The sequence below is a fragment of the Macrobrachium rosenbergii genome, chromosome 48 (assembly GCF_040412425.1).
Source record: "Macrobrachium rosenbergii isolate ZJJX-2024 chromosome 48, ASM4041242v1, whole genome shotgun sequence".
In the NCBI taxonomy this organism is placed as follows: Eukaryota; Metazoa; Arthropoda; class Malacostraca; order Decapoda; family Palaemonidae; genus Macrobrachium; species Macrobrachium rosenbergii.
The window spans coordinates 12880610-12894565 of NC_089788.1; the positions used below are offsets into that span (position 1 = coordinate 12880610).

General features: G+C 41.5%; 2 protein-coding genes across 2 annotated transcripts in view; one reads left to right on the top strand and one right to left on the bottom strand.

Moving 5' to 3' along the window:
- The window catches only part of LOC136831272 (integral membrane protein 2B), a 119808-nt gene that overhangs the window by 55306 nt on the left and 50546 nt on the right, over nt 1–13956 (bottom strand). The gene's annotated exons all lie outside the window — the stretch shown is intronic.
- LOC136831271 (protein tramtrack, alpha isoform-like) overlaps nt 8398–13956 on the top strand; it is a 638889-nt gene continuing 633330 nt past the window's right edge. The window contains exon 1 of the mRNA XM_067091372.1: nt 8398–8838. The gene's annotated coding sequence lies outside the window, so the exon portion shown is untranslated. The remainder of the gene's footprint in view (nt 8839–13956) is intronic.

Here is a 13956-nt window from a genome sequence, read left to right on the forward strand (position 1 = left end):
TGCATCGTAGCTAGGGACAGAATACAGTGTTTAGGCCAAGCACTGGAACCAAAGAGGTCATTGCAACGTAGCTAGGGGACGAGAGAGAATGATATGAGGGAATCAGCAGACGTTAAGGATTACTGCTCGTTAAAACCTAGGAGAGGGCCTCCACGAAGTAAATCTCATCCACTTGGGTAAACACATCGTCAGGCGTGTTATTACAGACTTCTCTCTACCCTATTTTTTTTTTTTTTACAGGCATTACATGCTCTTTCACACGCGCGCACACACATTCAAACATGCATCAATCTTTCCGAGATCAAATAAGTTCACAAATCTCGTTTAGAAAGGCATTCTTGGAAAACAGCCAGTACATTCTCCTCGCCAAGTCATCAGTGAGACAAGCCATAGGAAGCGCGGGAAAGCATATTCTCAGATGAAAATGTTCCTACTAAGCCTATTGTTAGGATTTACTCAGGGCAGAAGCCACAGTATTTTGCGGCTGTGTGAAACTGAAGGCTCAAAACTCGCAAACTAATTCTCACAGGCTGAAAATAATCCTGAAATCCACTTATCTGTTGTGAGTATAGAATTTTTTCTGACGAGATACGATGCATCGTTGGATGACTTGCAAACAGATAATCAACAAATGTGATGAGATAGCTTAAAGACCTCTTCTGGAAATAATTTAGTAGAATATATTGTAATAAAAATTGGCAAAAATCAGAGAAAAACGTACAGAACAGTTACTAAAAGAATGTCTTCAAACATGCAGAGATTAGTATAGTTGACAAGCATTTCCTGCGTAATTCACTGCCTACATTATACATATATATATATATATATATATATATATATATATATATATATATATATATATATATATATATATATATATATATATATAATTTGTGTCACATGCACGTGTGACTTTTTTATATTCAGAACTACTGAGCCACAAACATCTTTTAATATCAAATTCACTATATCCTAGTAATAACTTACACCCGAGGGGAACTATAACTGATAAGTGCTTCGTCCCGGCGGGATTCGAACCGATGCCTTGATGAAGCAGTTATCGATTACAGTTCCTAAGATATAACGAATTGGATATAAAACGATATTTCTTGCTTAATATTTTATATAATATATATACATACATATATATATATATATATATATATATATATATATATATATATATATATATATATATATATATGGCAAAAATAATATGATTTAACAGACGCTGTGAGACGAAAATGAAATTTCAGAGCCACAGCAGCCAAAACATTGTCTGTGGCATATAATAAAACCTTCTATTTCGAAATCCTGAATCAAGTCTAAGTCTCTACTAGAAATTGAAAGTATTGGTAAATCCAGATTGCCATCTCATTCCTGTCTTTTCAATACAATTATCATAAAATATGTCATTTAACACCATGTGGGTGAGCAATAGTTATAGTTCTGATCCTTCCATATTATTATTATTATTATTATTATTATTATTATTATTATTATTATTATTATTATTATCATTATTATTATTATTATTCAGAAGATGAAACCTATTCATATGGAACAAGCCCACAGGGGCCATCGACTCGACATTCAACCTTCCAAAGAATAAAGTGTTCATTAGGAAGAAGTAAGAGAAGGTAAAGGGGAACACAGAAAGAAATGATATCACTTATTAAAAAGGAAAAATAAATTAATAGAGAGATAAAAATGCATTAAAAAGCAAGAAGAATAGGATTAGGGTAGTAATGCATGGCATATATTGTTAGTGGCTTCGCTTCATCATTCATCACTTGTGCGTGAAGTGCTTGTCTGAGGACTTCGGCTGGGTTCCTATGAGCCACTTTATTTAATTCTGTTGATATCGCACACTAGTTCATCATCAGGAATTTACTTTTCATGATTATTTCTGTTCCTTAAACTGTGGACTGTTTTGTTTAACTTTAATTTTCTTCGTTTTGTTCCGTTCCCGTTCTTGTTTACGCTTGGGCATTCTGTTCTGAAAGTGAGTTTGTTCCGTGGGAACGTTCGCTGTGTTTGGATAGTCGCATTTAGAAGCAAAAGATTTTATTTTCAATATTAAGAAAGATTCGTCGGCTTTCCCTTTTCTTGGGTGCACGTATGCAATTATCTTATCTGCTTCCTGTGACTCATTTCCTTTTCCATCTTCAGTTTCTCAAGAAGACGAGAAAGCAAGTCGGTCGCTTCGAGACAGCCTAAGTAACTGCTGATAAAAGTTGTAAACGCTGATAACTTTTAGATAATCAGCCGGTCCCTGTTGATAAGTTGCCTTTCCTCAAGGGTTTCTCTTGACGTTAACCTCATCACATTTTAGTTTGATTTTGACGGCTCTCAATGAGTCCGTCCAGCGGACCTAATTACTCTTACAGTTTTTTTAAATGTAGATATGAGCCACAGTTCTCTTTTAAAAGATTGGGTGTTCACTAGGATACAGATTTTTTCCCATAGTCCCAAAAGTTCCTATTCGTGATTCTTCAGAAAATGGCGGAAAGTTCGTTGGGATTGTACGAAGTATCAAAAAATTATATCAGCATATTACATCTTGCTAATATTAGCATATTACGTCTTGCTAAGCCTAACTTGCTGGTAATGATCAGCAGATAAGTCATTCGAATCAGACATTAAGCTTTGCTAGATGATAATAGTTTTTGTTTCAGCCATTGGTTTTACTTAAAAAGGAACAATACTAGTTAATATCGGAACAAATGAGAGAAATGCGATTCTAATATACACTAGAGGAGAAAAAATATATATCCATTTCTCCGTAGGGAATACATCTCTCTCTCTCTCTCTCTCTCTCTCTCTCTCTCTCTCTCTCTCTCTATATATATATATATATATATATATATATATATATATATATATAATCAGAAAGCTACAAACGTCCTTTAATATCAATTCACTCTACCTCGGAAATAATATATTTTCATATATGTTACCGAAGGGAATTTTAGTTGATAATAAGTCCACCGTCCCGTGGGGTCGAACCAGCGACGGACGAGGAATCAGGACTACAGTGACGCACTAACGAAATCGGCCACAAGAGAGGTATAAGTGAATAACATCTCCCATCAACTCACCCGTCGAACTCAGGTGTTTTGCGTTTGGAGACGATATCCACCCACCTCTGCCATGTTGACCGTGTAGTGCGTTTGTCGCACGTAGCCATATTATGACTATTTATCACATCACCGTGATTCATATACAATCGAAAGCTACAAACGTCCTTTAATATCAATTCACTCTACCTCGGAAATAATATATTTTCATATATGTTACCGAAGGAATTTTAGTTGATAATAAGTCCACCGTCCGTGAGGTCGAACCAGCGACGGACGAGGAATCAGGACTACAGTGGCGCACTAACGAAATCGGCCACAAAGAGGTATAAGTGAATAACATCTCCCATCACCTCACCCGTCGAACTCAGGTGTTTTGCGTTTGGAGACGATATCCACCCACCTCTGCCATGTTGACCGTGTAGTGCGTTTGTCGCGCGTAGCCATATTATGACTATTTATCACATCACCGTGATTCATATACAATCAGAAAGCTACAAACGTCCTTTAATATCAATTCACTCTACCTCGGAAATAATATATTTTCATATATGTTACCGAAGGAATTTTAGTTGATAATAAGTCCACCGTCCCGTGGGGTCGAACCAGCGACGGACGAGGAATCAGGACTACAGTGACGCACTAACGAAATCGGCCACAAGAGAGGTATAAGTGAATAACATCTCCCATCAACTCACCCGTCGAACTCAGGTGTTTTGCGTTTGAGGCGATATCCACCCACCTCTGCCATGTTGACCGTGTAGTGCGTTTGTCGCACGTAGCCATATTATGACTATTTATCACATCACCGTGATTCATATACAATCAGAAAGCTACAAACGTCCTTTAATATCCAATTCACTCTACCTCGGAAATAATATACCTCTCTTGTGGCCGATTTCGTTAGTGCGTCACTGTAGTCCTGATTCCTCGTCCGTCGCTGGTTCGACCCCACGGGACGGTGGACTTATTATCAACTAAAAATTCCCCTTCGGTAACATATATGAAAATATATTATTTCCGAGGTAGAGTGAATTGGATATTAAAGGACGTTTGTAGCTTTCTGATTGTATATGAATCACGGTGATGTGATAAATAGTCATAATATGGCTACGTCGCGACAAACGCACTACACAGTCAACATGGCAGAGGTGGTGGATATCGTCTCCAAACGCAAAACACCTGAGTTCGACGGGTGAGTTGATGGGAGATGTTATTCACTTATACCTCTCTTGTGGCCGATTTCGTTAGTGCGTCACTGTAGTCCTGATTCCTCGTCCGTCGCTGGTTCGACCCCACGGGACGGTGGACTTATTATCAATTAAAATTCCTTCGGTAACATATATGAAAATATATTATTTCCGAGGTAGAGTGAATTGATATTAAAGGACGTTTGTAGCTTTCTGATTGTATATGAATCACGGTGATGTGATAAATAGTCATAATATGGCTACGTGCAACAAACGCACTACACGGTCAACATGGCAGAGGTGGGTGGATATCGTCTCCAAAACGCAAAACACCTGAGTTCGACGGGTGAGTTGATGGGAGATGTTATTCACTTATACCTCTCTTTGGCCGATTTCGTTAGTGCGTCACTGTAGTCCTGATTCCTCGTCCGTCGCTGGTTCGACCTCACGGACGGTGGACTTATTATCAACTAAAATTCCCCTTCGGTAACATATATGAAAATATATTATTTCCGAGGTAGAGTGAATTGGATATTAAAGGACGTTTGTAGCTTTCTGATTGTATATGAATCACGGTGATGTGATAAATAGTCATAATATGGCTACGCGCGACAAACGCACTACACGGTCAACATGGCAGAGGTGGGTGGATATCGTCTCCAAACGCAAAACACCTGAGTTCGACGGGTGAGTTGATGGGAGATGTTATTCACTTATACCTCTCTTGTGGCCGATTTCGTTAGTGCGTCACTGTAGTCCTGATTCCTCGTCCATCGCTGGTTCGACCCCACGGGACGGTGGACTTATTATCAACTAAAAATTCCCCTTCGGTAACATATATGAAAATATATTAATTCCGAGGTAGAGTGAATTGGATATTAAAGGACGTTTGTAGCTTTCTGATTGTATATGAATCACGGTGATGTGATAAATAGTCATAATATGGCTACGTGCGACAAACGCACTACACGGTCAACATGGCAGAGGAGGGTGGATATCGTCTCCAAACGCAAAACACCTGAGTTCGAAGGGTGAGTTGATGGGAGATGTTATTCACTTATACCTCTCTTGTGGCCGATTTCGTTAGTGCGTCACTGTAGTCCTGATTCCTCGTCCGTCGCTGGTTCGACCCACGGGACGGTGGACTTATTATCAACTAAAAATTCCTTCGGTAACATATATGAAAATATATTATTTCCGAGGTAGAGTGAATTGGATATTAAAGGACGTTTGTAGCTTTCTGATTGTATATGAATCACGGTGATGTGATAAATAGTCATATATATATATATATATATATATATATATATATATATATATATATATATATATATATATATATATATATATATATATATATGTGTGTGTGTGTGTGTTTGTGTGTGTGTGTAGGATATATCTCTTGACTTATCTACAGAAAACAGTTTCGATAATGTTCTATTTGTCATCAGTAACTGAGGTTTCCTTACAATAATTCTCCGACGTCTATCGTTGTTATGGTAAGCATAAGAATAAGCGGCAAATGTCCACACAAAATGAAATTTCACAGCCTAGCGCTGTGTTAATTCGAACGCAACAACAAAATAATAAATAAAATCCGTAGATTGTTTACAATAAACTGACTTATGCCAGCATGTTCCCGTCGTAAGGTGTGAAAGGACGTAGGAGGCTTGGTGTGGACCTCCGGACTCTCATCTTCCAACACAGATCAACTAGGCCTTCTTCATCTAATAATTACTACAGCAACAAATTCCAACTTGTAGCGAAAGTACAGGAAACCAGTGAACTATTAATATCATTCTTTTTAGTTTTCTCTGGAAGAAAACTTGTGACCGCTTTGTCTGTCCGTCCGCACTTTTTCTGTCCGCCCTCAGATCTTACTGAGGCTAGAGGTCTGCAAATTGGTATGTTGATCATCCACTCTCCAATCATCAAACATACCAAATTGCAGCCCTCTAGCCTCAGTAGTTTTTTTTTTTCTTTATTTTAGGTTAGAGTTAACCATAATCGTGCGGCTGGCAACGATATAGGACAGGCCACCACCAGGCCGTGGCTGAAACCTTCATGGGCCACGGCTCATACAGCATTATACACTGTAAAGAAAACTCGATTGCGTGCGCCGAAGAAACTTCGGAGCATTTTTTCCTTTTTATTTTTGGCTGTAGAACGATTGTGACGTCAGCACAGTACTAAATATCCGGTAAAACTGAATAAACCTTGTAATTTCTTTCTTTTTTTTACGCAGGAGCGGCAAATCGCTATCCTCTTCGCAAGTCAACTTGGATGAAACACACCGAGACTAAGATCCTTTTAGAAGACTATAGCGTGCATTGGAGGAAAGTATCCAATGAATTTGATGTGCATTGCCTGTATTAACTTATACTTTCTTTTCTTTCGATAATTTATCTCTAAGTAAATAATCTCCTTGATTGCATCTACATATATTGCTAATGGAACTGCCCTTATGACTTTTCGTTTCCTAAAAATCTCAGTTCCCTTTATCGGAATTTATCTAAGGATCTGATATTTAAAATTCATTAAAAGGCAGAACATTATATTTTGACAATTTCAGTTTTCAAAACAAAATTCTTGGTAAGAAGTGTTTTCAGTAATTCTTTATGCTGCAGGTGAAGCATTAGGATAACTAAAATCTTCCAATAAACTGTGTAATGCTTCAAGTGAAAGTGCTACGGCATTGCCAAGCACGTCCTGATGCCACACAGATTACCTGTTATCAACTATTCTTCATAGAGCCTTTTCCAAGCAGACCCACTAAATTATGTAATGTCTAAATTATTAGTAATTAAAAGTTCTCTAGACGCGTTTGTCTATTGTATCTATGTTGGCATACAAATATCGCATAAATTATGTATAACGGCTAAATATGTCCATGTTCGTTGCTTTCAGAAACTAATCGTGAAAATAAATTCAGTCCCTTTAAAGTAAGTTCATCTTGTATTTATATGAAAATCTTTTATATAAACTGCTACGTGTGTCCACATTATCATATATATAATATATGTGTGTGTGTGATAAATCTATGTAAAATTTCCAAATACATTCATACTACCGTACTTGAAAGGATTGAAAGTAGCTACAGGTGTGCATGGTGGATCTGAAATAAAAGAAAAAAAAGACGGGCCAGCCATGATATAAGTCAATATATAATAGTACCTGTCTGTAGCATTAACAAACGGGTTACTTAGAAAGTCCTTTTATTTAATCTAATTCCCAGATAGCGTCCCTTTTCTCATTACGCATTCCATCAGAACGAAGATGTTGTTGACACTTCTGGAAAATGGTGCCAATTCAGCTTCAACCTTCACGTATGAAGACCTCAGGTATAGTTACGCAGATGTTTTGAAGTCTGGAAGGATAACTGACGAGAATGGCGTACAGTGGGATAGAACTGGACATCCTTATTTATATCTTTTATTCATAAATTAAGACTCCTTTATTTGACAAATCATAACGATGATTGAACGGAATGTGGTTCAGGGAACAGTTAGCCAGTGATATAGTCATAAGCACTCATGTCTGTCAGTGGGAAGAAAAGGAAAATTGTTTATAGTAGTAAGGATTTAGGAAAATAAATAATGTTGCCGGACTTGGGACAATGGTACACTATAGCTTATAGAGATATATATTATACTTTCCATCTATCCAGTGACACCACATATTGAACAACAGGAAATACATCTCACCACAAAACTAATGTTAAAAATTCTTTGAAATAGGAGAATTTGCTTGGCATTGCTTTTGTAATTAATTCCTCTAAATGCGCTTGCACTGGTATAGTAATGATAAAAAATTATCAAAACTAATATTCTTGAGTATTGAGGGTTAACACTTTTCAAAATCAGAACATCTATGCTAGTTGTATGAATGTATGATCAAGACTGGGTCTCATCCAGAGTGATTGCGTAAAAATCGGGATTGTTCATAATCTTTTTCTGATAATGCATTTTGAATCCACATTACTAGAGATGAAAAAATAAAATTTTCATCAAGGAAAAGCATCAGCGTTTCAAAGATCATACATTCTGGTCTCTTACTTACTTAGATCATTGGAATATGCAAAAAGGAGAGTTCTCCTCCATTACTGTATTTACTAAGGATCAGTCATCACTGGTAGTAGCCAGAGTGTGTTGCAACAAAGTGTGCATACGATCCTTGCCGGTTGCTTAGCTTTATTTATGAAGAAATTACCGCGGACCTGAAGTATGCAAGTGTGACTTAATGCTATTTGTGATTAGTGTAGTGATTTTTGTTTTTAAAGAAGACAAAATATGTAAGACACGGCAGAAAAACATTTCGGGAAACTGTCATGAATGCGAGGAGTGCCTGGTTTGGTATAATAGGCCTAAGACTCAAGACAACCTTAAATCAGCCTTAAATATATTCTGAATAAAGCTCAGACCTAATATGCACAGGCATAGCCAGGCCGTGTCGACTAATAATTAATGAGTCGTGAGAAAGAAGGTAGGCTAATAGGCCTAGGCCAAATGACCTTTGACTTGGGTTAGGCCTATACAGTCAGGTTGCCGGCAGACAACGGCACCGGTAAGGTAAGATAAGAATTAAGTCTCTGTAGGCGTAGTCGTCAGTATAATAATTTCTCGATGTTAATTAAGATATATTTTGGGGGATTTTGAGTATTTTTTTCTAGGCAAATTATTTTTTAAAATATAGATCTAGCCTGGGGTATTAGGCTAATGGAGTTAGGATCTTTGATGATTAGGGCCTAGGTGTAGGCCTATAGTGGGTAATTCTAAGCCGGCTGTCCGCGGTGAGCTAGACTGTGGCAATTGGCGTTTTTCTATTTTACTTGCTTTACAAGAATTTAAAGTCATATTTTGTCGGCCGGCTGTAAATATACCGTAATTGACCTTTGAAGACTACACGACTTAAGTACCTAACGCGGGGTAGGTCTAAGCCGGCATTCCGCAACAAGCCCCCCCACCTCCCCTCCGTAACTAATACGGCAAAATTGTAACCAGTAAACACCTCTAGGGTACGTTAGGTTGGTATTTTTAGGGGGGCTTACTGGTTACAATTTTGCCGTATTAGCTATGGATGTGGGGGGGTTTGCCGCGGAATGCCTGCTTAGACCTACCCCACGTTAGGTAATACAAGTCATGTAGTCTTCAAAGGTCAATGACAGCTTAGTTACAGCCGGCCGACAAAATATTACTTTAAATTCTTCTAAAGGAAGTAAAATAACATAGGAAAACGTCAATTGCCATAGTCTAGCTCACCGCGGACAGCCGACTTAGAATTACCCTATAGTGAAAAATGTTTAGTTCAAATCAGGGTAGAACTATATAGTAGCTCCGCACTATAACTTGACTTTTTCTATAGTTTTTTGGTTGCTAATTATGAATCTACCCTTAATTTTTGGCGCTCGATTGTAATTAACCTGTAATTAACCCCAGAATCCATCCAACAAGGGGTTTCCATGCGCGATCTTCACAAGACAGAGCACGGCTACGTCTGTTTCGAAGGGTTCATATCCCGTCCGGCAAGTGCAATAACTTGTTAACGTATGGGTACCCAACCCCCACCCGGGCCAGTACTAAACACGGCGAAGGGACATTCCATTTGGCCGACAACAAACAGATGCACCACCAGTATCAGAACCCCAAAAAATGTAGAAAAAACCAGTTGAAAAGGTCAAAACAGGCACGGAGCTAATATATAGAATTACCCAAACCAGAATCGGGTAATTCTAAGCTGCCTGTATGCGGTGAGCTAGGCTATGGCAGTTGACGTTTTCCTATGTTATTTTACTTGCTTTACAAGAATTTAAAGTAATATTTTGTCGCCCGGCTGTAACTAAACTGTAATTTACCTTTGAAGGCTACACAACGGTACCAACGGGTCCCCCGCACCGACCTATACAGTTCAAAGGTGAATTACAGTTTAACTACAGCTGACCGGCAAAACGTTACCTTAAACTCTTGTAAAGTAAGTAAAATAACATAGGAAAATGTCAACTGTCACAGTCTGGCTCGACTGGATGCTATTCGAAGCTTTTGGTCAGGGCAAAGAAAGTAAATGGTAAACAAAGTTTACAGTTTAGCTACAGCCAACTGGCAAAATATTACTATTTCTGCTTTCAGTTTGTGGGTGGCGGAATGGCCCTTCACGCCTTATCTGCATTTTGAAATGTTCTTGGCAAGTTCGTATGTTCTGGCAGGCGGTAATGTTGTGCTGCGTGTGCTAGCAACAGAGAGTTACAGAAAATATAAAAAGAATATTAATTTAAATTCTTGTACAGCAAGTAAAATGATATTGGAAAACGTCAATTGCCACAGTCTAACTCACTGCGGAACACCAGCTTAGAATACTACTCTCTCAGTTGAAGAACTTGGAGGCATCGAGCTCCCCTGTAAGACCGCGCATGCATGATAGGGCCTGGAGTCAACAGTAATAGTAGTAATACATGAAAAGTGCCTTTGAAATGCTCCCATTGTCCATTTATTCGACCTTTTTTACGCTTATTTTTCGTGTTCCAAATGACATATATAACAGGAAATACAACAATAAGGTGCCCAAACCTTTTCCCAAGTTATTTACCCCACACAAAACCCCGAATCCCTAAGGGGTCCTCCTTACCGTTAGCTATTCTCGAAAGTGTTTTACCCCACCCAAAACCCCGATTCCCAGCTGGTCCCCTTTACCGTCGGCTACAGTTCTAAGATAATTTACAGCTTAATTACAGCAGAATGACAAAATATTACTTTAAATTCTTGTTCAGCAGGTAAAGTTCTATTGAAAAATGTCAACTGACATAGTCTAGCTCACCGCAGACAGCTGGCTTAGATCTACCCAGAATCGTATTCCGGAGTTGAAAATGTGGTATTTCTAAGCAACAGCTCCACACAGACTATTACCTTGGAAATTGATTTTTCCTATACTTTTAGTGTTGCTGATGGAGGAGGTGGTGTTGTTTATTGTTGGTCAATTATTATTAACCTGTTGAGCTGTTTTCCTGGTGGGGTTTTTCTTGTTTTTTCCTACTGCAATCATTATGAATATTGATAAACCCCCTGAGCCCTCCTTCCCCCAGCGTGTATATCCAGGGGTGGGAGAGAAGTGTAATACCTTATACTCAAGCGTAGATATGGACCCATACACCCTTTGCCCCACCTGCAGAGGATGTGTGTGTTTTGACAATTCTCCATGTTCTGAGTGTTGTTCCTGGTCTGCTGAGCAGTGGGCGAAGTTTGAGGGGAGGAGACAGTACCGAAGGAAGCCCGCCAAAACATTGTCTGAGGGTTATACTCCCCCGATGACTCCCTTGGTGGCTAAGCTGTCGGGATTGTTTCTCCCTCCCGGCAAGCTTCCCCTTCTTGCTGCTTCTCCCTTGGGTAAGCACTCCCCCTCCCTTTCCTGAGTGAGGAAAGGGAGGGTGTGAAAATCTGCGGGGGAGCGGACGATCACATCTACCTGGCTGCACGTGTGTCTTCCTGGCGTTCCATCACTGGAGGGCCATATATCACATCTGTCCAGCACTCCAGTGACGACCGACACAGCCACCACATCCACCACCTCTACCGTCACCATGACATCGTTTGGCAAGCTGCTTGTGACGGTTGCCTCGACCTGGGCACCCAGGTGCCTGCCGCACCTGCCACGCTCCATGCCGTGCCTCTGCCTCCTGGCTTCCTGGCCCCGTTATCTCTGCCTGGCTCCTCAAGAGTGGTCACATCATTGGTGCCATACATCTCCATGCCTGCTCGAACTACTGTTGCCGACCCATGCTCGTTCCCGACTCTGGTTCTGGCTCCTGGTTTCGGGAGACTGTGCCAGTCTGGAGGTAGAGCCATCTCCTACCTCGTCCACCAGACGGTAAACCTATGGGCCAACCTGGTCCTGAAGCGGAAAGACGCCGTTCTTTCTCACTTCACCAGTTCCATGGGGCCCGAGTTGGCAATGACCCTGCGGAATGGACTGTTGCTGGGTTCTACCTCTCTCTTCCCTAGAGAGCTGGTGGAGGCTGCGGTGGACAAGCGTCAGGCCAACGACAGCAACCGCCTTGTTCATCAGGCAGGGGCTAAGACCTCTGGGTCTTCGCGTTCCACTGCGGCCAGGCTTTCGGGTCAGGCTAGCTCTTTCTCGGCCCCTAAGAAGTCCAGTCTTCGAAGGGATCCCATGGGAACACCCAGCCTTCTTCCTCTGGAAAGGGAAGGTCTTCCTGCCCCTTTCAGCCTGCTTTCCAATTCAGTAAAGGGGGCAAGAGGAAGGAGAAGAAGGGGAAACACTGGGGGTGGCATTCCCCCCAACTGCTGCCGAAGGTGGTGGGGTGCCTGTCGTGCCATTGGGCAAAATGGCAGCGATACAGAACCAGGACCTGGGTAGTGGATGTCCTTCGGGATGGATATCTACTACCCTTCGAGTCTCGGCCACCCCTCACCAACACTCCGGTCCGTCTCTGCACCCATGTCCAAGGTTCATCGAAGGGTACCGCACTTATGCAAGAAGTGCTGTCCATGCTGAGCAAGGGTGCTGTGGAAGTTGTGTCAGATCGGTCCCCAGGCTTTTACAGCAGAATCTTTCTCGTAGAGAAAGCCACGGGGGTTTGGGGACCGGTCGTAGACTTCTCTCCCCTGAACCAATTCGTTCGCCAGACTCGGTTCACGAAGGAGACGGCGCGATCTGTGCTCGCCTCCATCAGGGAGAACGACTTTATGCTTACGGTGGACTTGAAGGACGCATATTTCCAAATGCCCATTCATACGTCCTCTCGCAAGCACCTCCGCTTTATCTTCCGGGAGACAGTCTTCCAATTCAGGGCACTCTGCTTCAGGCTCTCGACCCTTCCCAGGTGTTTGTGAGAGTGTTCTCTCTCGTGTCAGCTTGGGCCCATTCGCACAGAATACGTCTGCTGAGGTATCTCAATGACTGGCTGGTCCTGGCGAGCTCCCACTTGCAGTTGCTACAGGACAGGGATCAGCTCCTCGGGCCTTGCCACGAGCTTGGGATCTTGGTAAACCTTGAGAAGTCAGATCTCAACCCCAAGCAAAGGGTAAAGTACCTGGGCATGCTGATAGATACGGTAGCAGCGAAAGTCTTTTCCTCGGACTCTCGTATCAGCAAGTTCAGGAAGGCGGCACAACTATTCCTGTCTTGACAGGAACAGCCAGCTTGGCAATGGCAAGTCGTCATCGGTCGCCTGTCGTCGCTGGAGGAGCTGGTCCCTTTCTGGACATGCTGCTGTTCTCGGACGCATTGACCGAGGGATGGGGCACACTCCTGAAGGAGTTACTGACTTCAGGAGTGTGGCACTGAGACAACAAGCATCTTCACATCAACATCCTGGAACTCAATGCAGCCTTCCTGGCTCTCCAAGAGTTCCAGGATTGAGTGATGGGACACTCCGTGGTACTGATGAGTGATGATATCACGGTAGTGGCATATGTCAACAAGCAGTGGGGTCTAGTATCCCTCCCGCTCCATCAGTTGACAATGCAGGGGCATGAGTGGGCCGTAGCTCACTCAGTAGAGCTGTCAGCCAGGTACATTCCAGGCAAGAGGAATGTCGTGGCAGACAAGCTCAGCCGCCAGAATCAGGTGATTGGAACAGAATGGTCCCTTCACCTGGAAGTCGCGGAAAGGCTGTTTGATCTATGGGGGCGTCCAGTCACTGATCTGTTCGCCATCCGACACAACAGAAAATCAGT